Source organism: Rosa chinensis, chromosome 5 (assembly GCF_002994745.2).
Source record: "Rosa chinensis cultivar Old Blush chromosome 5, RchiOBHm-V2, whole genome shotgun sequence".
NCBI lineage: Eukaryota > Viridiplantae > Streptophyta > Magnoliopsida > Rosales > Rosaceae > Rosa > Rosa chinensis.
Window position 1 is genome coordinate 58,738,778 of NC_037092.1, and position 10,069 is coordinate 58,748,846.

The window sequence follows — 10,069 nt, forward strand, 5'->3', positions numbered from 1 at the left end:
ATAAACAAATTCACAACAAAGTAGTTTCAAAACTAAGAATCAAAACAATGTCAAAAACATGTCTTAGGGCTTCAAACCTCGCCCCTAACAAAAGTAATTTAGTTATACATTGTAGCAATATAACATAGTATAATAAAATAGGAAACAATAAAAAAGATGGTGGTGGAGGAACAAGAAAGAGAGGTAGAAGAGAAGGTGGAAGGTGCGGTTCTTTTCATTGTGTTGCAAAGACTCTTCATATAGGAGATACACAACCCTAGTTTCCTTATTCAACTCTGCTTGTAATTTGCTTGAAGTTTCCTTCGATTGATGCAAACTTTAATTACTTTCAGGCCAATAAAATAATTTCATGTCATCAAGATTGAGTCATCATCCCCAATTCGTATCCAAGTATGATTGGGAAAGCATTTGGACGTCATAGACTCTAGAATCTTCATGTAAATATAAATTTCCGTCAAAAACCAGATTCACGCGCAGCCTGACCTTCCTATACTAAATCGGCCATAACTTCTTCTAGAAAAATGATATCGACGAACCGTAAAAAGCTGTGAAAACTAGACATCTGAGGTTTTTCAACAATATAAAGATCATTATATAGTTCGTTTTGAGCTGCTCTCAGTGCTCTGTCGAAGTTGACTGATCTGCACAGGCTGATTTCCTGATTTCGCCTTTCATGCGTCTTTTCTCCTTTATTTTCTCCTATACTCCACAAGAATCCTAAAACAATAAAACAAACATTAATACTTTCTATTAAGAGAAATAGCGTGACAAAATACAAGGAAATATTTATATAAATATCACACATTATGCTCCTATCACTCATTTGGCATTATTTTGTATATAATGTATCTCGTAAGGTGATGGTACCTTCTCAGAAAAAGAATAAGTGAGTAGTACTAGATTTGCATAGTCTGATTATGCCTTTGATTGACTAATTTTGTGCAATAGCCACTTTTTATGTCAAAATGCAATTGTTGCTTTGTCAAGTGCTTACTATGAGTACATGTTTATGCGTGACATTAATTGCTAACCACATGCTTCAAGTAGTCAAAAACTTTTGAGCATATATTCCTTGCATGTTCGCCTCAAGGGAGTTTGATTGCAGAGTATGCATGTATCAACATCATTTATATTAATTAACAGATGTAGTCATGAGGAGCATGTGCAGCCATAGACAGTTATGGCTATTATATGAATCTGAAGATGAATATAGCAAATCATGCATGAAGAGCATATAGAGTAGTGATATAAATATGTCAAAGAACTAATGCGGTGGATACACGCCATTAGGTTATAGATGTAGAGTATGTGTGTGTTGTGCAGGCTTTAGAGCATGCTGATGATCATATTTAATTGGGTAAGCACATGCGCTCCAATTATATAATTGGATAACCACGTAGTTTCCGAGACCAGTCGTATCTTTGGTCACCGAGACCCATCATATATATAAAAGGATAAGTATGTTCATGTGATTTACAACTGTTAAGGTAGTGTGTAAGAGCACTTAACTCGACTTGTAGATTCCTTAATTCATGGTGAGGTTATTGCCTTTCGTGCGGTAGGATCACAGCAAGTTACTGGTGCTTCAAGAAGGCAGCTCGCAGCCTTGAAGGTAGAAGATGCAGGGTGTCCATATGAATTGTCTAGGTGTCAAGAAGGATCCTCCCTTGTTTCTATGCAGGTTTGTGCATATTGATTACTTGGTTGACCAAGAGAGATGTGCACGCATTGGTAATGTTTGCAGCTGCTGTTGCTGCACAATTGAGTGTCCGTAGCATGGGTGTCCATAACAGAACCTCTTTTTTTCTTGTCTCGGTTGCTACCACGAGTGCAAAGCCGAAATTCCTTGTCTTCTCTCATACATTGTTCTCCCTTCGAAGAAGTGACAAATTTGAACTCAGCTTGGTTTACATTGTACTTCCGAGCTTCAATTCAGAGGTTGGAGGACTATCGGTGACTTTCATTGGGACGAGCGATACCGAGAATATAATTGGGAGAGATGAGCGATACCGAGTCAAAGAGATGAGTCACCCAGTTATAATTCCTGCAGTTGTAATGTCGAGAGTTTGGAGTGGACAGTAAGTTGCAAGTAGTGCTGCGATACTGAGTGAAGAGTTGCAACCCCGAGAGCACCCTCAGATAGACAAGGGTTGCGATACCGAGTTGTACATGCCGAAAGCATATTAGGACCAGCTCCGGGAGTTGCAATACCGAGTTGGAGTGGTGAGAGATACACAATTGCTTTTGCCATGAGTATGCAAGAATGCAATGGAGGATCCTTCTTGTTGATGACAATGAACCAAACAAGTATATTGTGGAGTACTTTGGTGGTCATTAGATATTGACTGAAACAATGAACCATTGGGGAGAAGCAATTAAGTATTGTGGTGCCAACAAGTTTGTGTACAGATAATATCTTATGCATGGGTATCAATTGAATGAGCAGTCATGAAGAGGTAATTATGAATGATTGCCTCATGCATGTTAACAGGTGGGTGCAAGTATGAACATATATTACAAGTGTGGCTTTGTGTAGTAAGCACACGTACGTAGCAACTAGGCATGTGTATTGCATGATTGACTCTCACGATTCTGTGAGTCAAAATAGAGAATAGATAGAGTAACTATTGGTTTTGAAGACTTAGCTCAGTGGTTAGTTGTATTAGGCGGTGTCCTCGGCTTGAGACAAGGTCTTGAGCCCGGATTCAGACTCCATAGAAAATTGCAATGGGTGAGAGTGGGATGCTCGGAGAAGAGCATAAAACCATATCCAGATTTGCTCAAGTAGTGATGACTTGCTCTCAGGGCCAACAATCAGATCATGAAAGAGAGACGGTAGGCATGGCAGTATGGCAGGTCGTTGTTACTGGGTGTACTGAGCAGATCATCATCCTCTTTTTTTTCTTTTTTTTTTTGCTGAGTGAATCCATTCATTTTCAATACATGGTGCAAGACGAGGTCGAGAGCGAGGGTCACTGGGATTCCGAGACCGAGATGGGTTTTGTCATCAGTGGGTACGTGGCGTAAACAGCGAGACCGAGCCATCCCCAATCCTGTTGGCTGTTGCGATACCGAGATGGGTATTATGGTGATACCAAAGTCCTGCTGCGAGACTGGGTTCAAGCCTTAAAGAAGTCTCTGGGTGTCGAGACCGAGTTCGGGGCTCAAAGCAGATGTTTGTTTGAGTATTGAAATCGACACCGACAGGCGCTCTTCTGAGACCAAGTTTGGGTGTTGGCCGATACGGGTTACCTCACCGTTCATTAATTGTTCTTCCGATACCGAGATATTGGGTTGCCGACACTGATATGAGGGGCTGGTGGAAATCGAACTCTAGATATGAGACCACGTTCGAGGTACCGGCGAAACTCAACACCATGGAGATTCCGATTCCGATTCAGATTAAAGCTTTCGCAGCAATTGAAGCGGTCGTACAATTTTAAATCTCAGTGTGGGAGAAGTGAGAGAGTGCTTTGGTTGTGATCTGCGTTCGTCTTTGCCTCAGCTCTGAGTAGTCATGGAACCCCCGAGTTTGTTATTGTTGGTGGGTAGCTCGGGGTTCGTCGAGCCAGAAAGAGAAGATATTAGATTTAGTTTCTCTCTCATTTCCCTCTGTCACCAATCAACCCGACCCAGAATCTTATAGATTGAGAAAATTAACAGTGCCGGGAAGTGAGTGGTGACACCCTGGAGATCGAGGAAAGAGGAGCTTTTGCTGATGTTGTATGTAGAAATTGAATGGATGGAGAAGAGAAAGCTCGATCTGGTGCCCAGATATGGGTGTCCAGATCAATTGTGTGCCTGCGCGTGAGCCTCTTTTTTGGCGTCGGCGGGTGGCGGAAGCCGGGTTGGGACTCGTCCAACGCTGGGAAGTCTGATGTTGGTAGAGGTGAGGCTTGGGGCTGCCCAGAGATCCATTGATGGAGGAGAGAGAGAAACCCAGATCCAGTTTCTCTCTCCTCGAAGTTCTTTGTAAAGTTGAAACCCAGCAACTCAAATTTTTTGATTTTGCAAAACCCAGGATCCTTTGACGTTTGAATGAGTTTGTGTGAGAGAGGTGAGCTGGTAGAGGTCAGTTATGGAGGAGAGAGAGAATCCCAGATCTACTTTCTCTCTCCTCAAAGCTCTCTGTAAATGGATCCCAGAAGCTGGAAATTTTGATTCTCATGTGCTGGAGATGAAAATCAAGGAGAATATGTGAAGAATATGAACGCTTGATGTGTGCAGAGAGCTCTGAGATGAGGAAGAAAATTGAGTGTCGGAGAAAAATTTCTGTGAGGTGTTGGAATTTGCTCATGGTGAGCTAGTGGCACCACCAGAGGGCTCATTCTAGCGCCAAATGTTTCAGTGGTAGAAACGGGGTTGTTGTGAGAGCTTCTACTTTCGAGATCCATACCTGCCAACCATGAACAGAGGTCAAAGGGAATACCAGGTTAGCCGGCCTTCGACCCTCCGATGCTTAAGTCAGATACATGTAAGAATGTAAACTAGGTATGAGTAAATAGAGAGTGGCGGCTTACCTTAAGGGTGAGTAAAGAAACATGTATTTATAGTGTGGGGATGGGCTTGTCACCCCTTTGTTCCAATATGGGACTAGCTCCCCTTTGTTTCCAATATGGGACTAGCTATGGTCCACCCAATACCACTAGTGTGTGGTATCGGCATCGTGTCTAGGCGCTATTGGTATCGCTTTACGTGGCTAGTGAGCCTTGTGCTTCCAATACTTGTGCCTGAGAGATATCTATACCAACAATAGTGATAGATTATCTCTCGCCTATTTTTTATAAATTTGAGAATATTTTGGCGTGCGGGGCCACGTCACTGGATTATACTTCATTTAAAGAAGTGAGAAAGTATTCAAGTTTGTTTCATTTAAATTATTTTGATTATTTATTTTTGTCCACTCACACTAACGTGTTTTCAATACTTTTCCCTTGGACCCTTCGGTTTCAAATGCCCAGTTTGCAGGTTAGGTTAGTTGAGGTTGGGCGTACATGGAGTTGAGGCATAGTCAACAACACAACTCCCGCGTATCCATTTTATCCATGTTTTGCTTACTTACCTTTCATTCTAGAATTGCTCTGATAACCTGTGGGATGAATGTATTAAGTTGAGATTTGTACTTGTAAATAATTGGGAGATGTTGAGATTTGGAGAGCATGGTGGCTCCAGAAGAATAAGGATGGATGGTTTAGAAGTGTAAAATTTCTTTCTACAGGTTTTGGGTAGTCCACTTTTTAGGGAAAGTTCCACCAAATTTTTGGTAGAATTTCTTCTCAGGTGGGTCCCTCATGGCTACTTCTGATTTCAGGGTGAAATTCGGGGCGGGTCTTGTCAGTCAGTGTCACCCTTCGCCTCTCAAGCCATCACAATTACTCACAATACGCAAGGAATGATTATCATATGTTACATTTTAAATCACAACCAAACCATGCAATTCATCATGCATCATTTATTTATATATTATATACGAAAGCCACCAATCATTCAATCAAGGAGAGTTCTAAATCCCCACCTAGTATTCTTGGAATTTGAGCCTCTACTCCATGATGCTAAGCAACCACCACCACAACTTGAAAACTCGGGCAACTGGAGTTTTGTCTGACGAATCCAATCTTAATTTTATTTCCTTAAGAAACTTATTTTCAAGCTCATTCATGCTTAGGACATAACTACTTAAATGTCCGATTGAACAAATTTCATGCCACATTCTCTGAATGACATCTTGTTTGAATTTAGTTAGAATATTTCAAAATAAATACCAGCTATATTTGAAACCTCCATTAGACATTTAATTGCAAATGACAATAGTCATTAACTCTCTTTGATTGTGATTGACACAAAGATTTCATCAGTTTACTCATATATCATTCATTTGTTCAAGGTCTGCAATTATGGTGGTTCTTTATTTGCTTTCTTCCGTTTTGGTTTACTCATCAATGTCAAGATATATATTGTCTTTCTGTTAGTTACAGATTTTAAATGTCATTCCTATTTTGACATTTTGATTCTTCCTAATCAATGTCATAATATTCCTTTCGGTTACATAAGTTACATAGCTTAATTGCTATTGTTAAATTATCATCGCATTGATCATTCCTGCCATATATATAATCCCTAGCTTTCCAAATAAAAAGACGCAACAGAAATTCAATATCCTTTGTTACCTTTCCGAGCACAAAGTATTCATGTATTTCCTTTAATTTATCTATTCGATTAAAAGAAAGTTTCAAGCTGTTCGATACGATCCGAGTACTGTGAGTGTACACCTACAAGGATCGAGGTTGTTGTACCCTGGAGGGTAGGGTGCCACAAACCTGCTACACCGAGACATTGTCTCCGAGGGGCGAAATCTACTCTTAAGGGCAGTGTTCACACGCCTCAACCTTAAACTCTTTCTGAAATAATCATTGGGTGGCGACTCGTAAATCTAAAAGATAAGTGTTGATATTCTATTTTCAGCTTATTATGACATTAATGTGATTATATTTATTTACTAATAAAATATTGTATTTGTGGAATTTTGTAGGAAACGAAATCTGATGACGAAAATAACATCTATCAACCAAATTTCCAACAATCTTAAGAGTAGATTTCCGTTGGTGGATGTTTCCTTGTGGAATGCGTAGACATGAAGATAAGTCATTTCTCTTCACCACTTTATTGGTTTATATTTTCAACATGCTTATTATGGGTTTGAAGAGTTCCAAAAGTAGTATTGATTTTTGAAAGTCTTTTCACCGAAACCTAAAACAATTACTCTTTGTTTATTGCTGCATTATATTGGAAAATTATGTTCTAAACTTCTACCATGACAATTATTCTTTGCATTTAATTTGTGTGGTTGTCAATTTTGATTGCTAATGATTTTTCAATTGGCATTTAAATGTTGATTCTATAATGTACATTTTTGGGTTAGTAATGCATGGTGTAATGATAATTTAAGTTGTGTACAACTATTAATTTTAGTTTAATTTGCATTCACTTCGTTGTTCAATGCATTATGTAACTTAAAAACTAACCGTTTTGAACATTTACTTTTCTATATCAATAGTTATATACAATATCGTTTTTCTATTTTCGTACCATTTATTGTGCATCATGAATTGCTATTAACCTTATGGTTTAGCCTATTTTCTATGCATTAAAATATTCTTTACCATTATAACTCGAAAATTTATTTCTATGCATTAAAATATTTTTTACTGTTATAACTCGAAAAGTTATTCCTTGGTGTTTCCTTCGGATTATTGTTTCTTCGGAAATAATAAAGTTGTTGTCTCTCAATATTTCCGTTGCCTCTTGATTAAGATGATGTCTTGGTTGCCTGAAAAATAAATGTGTTATCATGAATAATGCATTGAGAAATTATTTTGTCAATTTTACATTGACGGTTGCCTATTGTAATTTGATGCCTCATAATATAAATGTCCCCACGGTTAATGCCTTCGAAAAGGAAAAATAATAATGTTGCCTTAAAGTTTGGTTACAAGTAATAAGGGTTGCCACATTTACATCTTAAATAATGAATCGGACCTATCCTATGGATTAGGTATAACGGTTGCCTCGATACTTTAATAGTAATGAATATGGTTGCCTTGAGAATTTGGTTACCAAGAAAATAGTTGCCTGATTTTATATTATCGGTGCTTTCGGATATAATGCAGAGACAACAAGTCTCTGAACATGGTTCCCTAGCCATATTTGCTCAGATGATTAGCTGCATATGCTGCCTTAAGTTTGGGCTGCCTTTCGAATTTTCGTTGCCTTTCGGTCAATGTTGCTTCAAAACAAATAAAAATATGCAGTTTTTTCATTGACACCTCGATATTGTCCCTTATGCTGACGCCTTGAAAAACTATCTCATTGATTGCTACCTTCGGTTTATGCTTTGAGAAAATAGACATTCAATGTATCTTCACAATCAAATTTAATTTTGATCAAGAAGTAAGAGACACTTGATGGCTACAAATATGGGGGTGACTAAAGTATCCAAAGTCACGAAATATGATACATAATGTTGCCTACTAAATTCTCAAGTCCTTGATTGGCGAAGATTCGTTGAGTAAATATATATGGCTTAATATTATCTTGCCTATATTTATGAGCCTAAGGCTAATTCAGACATAGTCAAAAATGTGGGGGTCAAGGAAAGACAAGAAAAAATAGGCTCTTATATCTAAGTGAGATTGGATAACTAAAAATCCAATAAAGATCACTTATTGTTGAGATTATTCAATAAGATGTATACGTCAGAGTTGATTTTGGCCAATACTCTGACAAAACCACAAGGCTAAAGGCCAAATCTAGTGGTTAATACATCGAGGGGGATAGAGCTTATGCCTATAGACAAAGATCAAGAATGATGGTAACCCAACCTATGTGATTGGAGATCTCATGAAGTAGGTTCATATGGGTAAGAACAAGTCACTTGTTGGTCAGTGTTGCACTATCAAATAAAACTATTGATGGTCCCTCCCTATGGTGTAAATAAATAGTGCTTGAACTGTAATGTGTAAGGTTGAACAAATGTTCTTAATGAGTTTTATAGCCCAAAAATTTGGGTAGTGTGTTTGTTTGCAGTACACACTTGATGGATTCACCTATATGGATGTGGAAGTGGGGCCACTTCCTATGAGAGCAAGGCATACTCTCTAAAGCATTCATGAATATCCAGGTAGGGCGCATGGCCTATTCGCGCCACCTCGCTTCGAACAGCTTGATCAGAGAGTTAATGTGGATAGTTAGTTGTCTGATTCACAATTAGAAATTTTGGTTCATAGAAAATTTTATTTTCACCAAGGTTTCGTGGGTCACGACTAATTTGTCCTATGGCTGGTTCATAGTCCAAAAGACACCAGTTCTGATGCATTGATTCTCACTTTCTTTTGGTATTCCTTATCACTACAACAGAAAACCTCATTTACGAGGAACTTATTCCTCGCTGAAAACTGACATTTCGTCGCTGTAGTTTTTCTGCGAGGAAATTTTTTTTGTCTTCAATTCGTCGGAGAATGCTCGTCAAGAAAAGCTTCAGTGACAAAAAAATAATTTCCTCGCCAAACTCGTTTCGCGATGAAATTAATTTGTCTCGTTGTTATTCTTTAGCGACATTTTTTTTCCTCACCCAAACTCATATTTTTTTCTCGTTAAAAAAGTTCAAGGATTAGAAAATAGTCGTTAAATATATTTTTCGACAGACTAAATTTCGTCGCTAAATTAATTATTTTCTCGCTAAAAATAATTAATAATTTAAAAACTATAAATAATAAAAAAAATTAAACTCCAGTTTTTGGGACGAAAATCTTTTCGTTGTTATAAATAGCTTTGGGCGAGGAAGTTTTTCCTAGTTATAAACTGTTTTCAGCGAGTAAATTTTATTTCATCGTAACATGTATCCTTCAGCAAGAAAAAATTTTCTCGCTAAAGATACTCAACAACGAGGAAAGCTTTTTTTCATCAGTATAAGATCTAAAGTCTATAGCAGGGAAATATTCTTTTTGTTGCTGTTGTCTACTTATTACAATAGGACCTGTTGGCGATACATATCAATTATTTTATTTCACAAAGAGGATTCTTATTCAAGACTAGTTAAACATTCAACAAAATAATATAGGAAATAAAAGCACATAGCAAGGATTTTGGAACAAAAGAAACTTATATTGCAGCAAACATGGTTTACATATGGTCTATAGTACACAACTCTCTTGGTAGTTCATCATGCTCAGACTTGAAGGAAACGATCCAAACCTATATTTCAATGGCAAAAGTACATTGTGGACCAAATTTGCAGCAATTTGATCTTCGTCAAGGGAAAGAATGCTGAAGTTGGATACAGTAGCAACATCTTTACTCTTGTCAAATTTGCAGGTGCCGCGATCAGTCCCACTGTTTTTAAGGGTAGTCCTTCTCTTGCTCCAAACCACCAGCCTTGACTTAGTCCACCAGTATAGCCTGAGTCACATGAACCGTATTCTTCTGGATCACACTGCAAAATGTACAGGCTCATAAGATAATGCCATGCCATCATAGCAATCAAGTCAACTATAGTGCATCATGAATCCATTAG

At 38.1% G+C, this 10,069-nt stretch overlaps 1 long non-coding RNA gene across 1 annotated transcript; it reads right to left on the reverse strand.

Annotated features, from left to right (window-relative positions):
* Positions 1-301: 301 nt before the first annotated feature.
* Positions 302-4,611, reverse strand: LOC112167149. The gene is made up of 2 exons (XR_002923609.2): positions 1,510-4,611; positions 302-717 (listed from the first exon to the last, which is right to left on the reverse strand). It is a non-coding gene; the product is annotated as an uncharacterized LOC112167149 (long non-coding RNA).
* Positions 4,612-10,069: the final 5,458 nt, after the last annotated feature.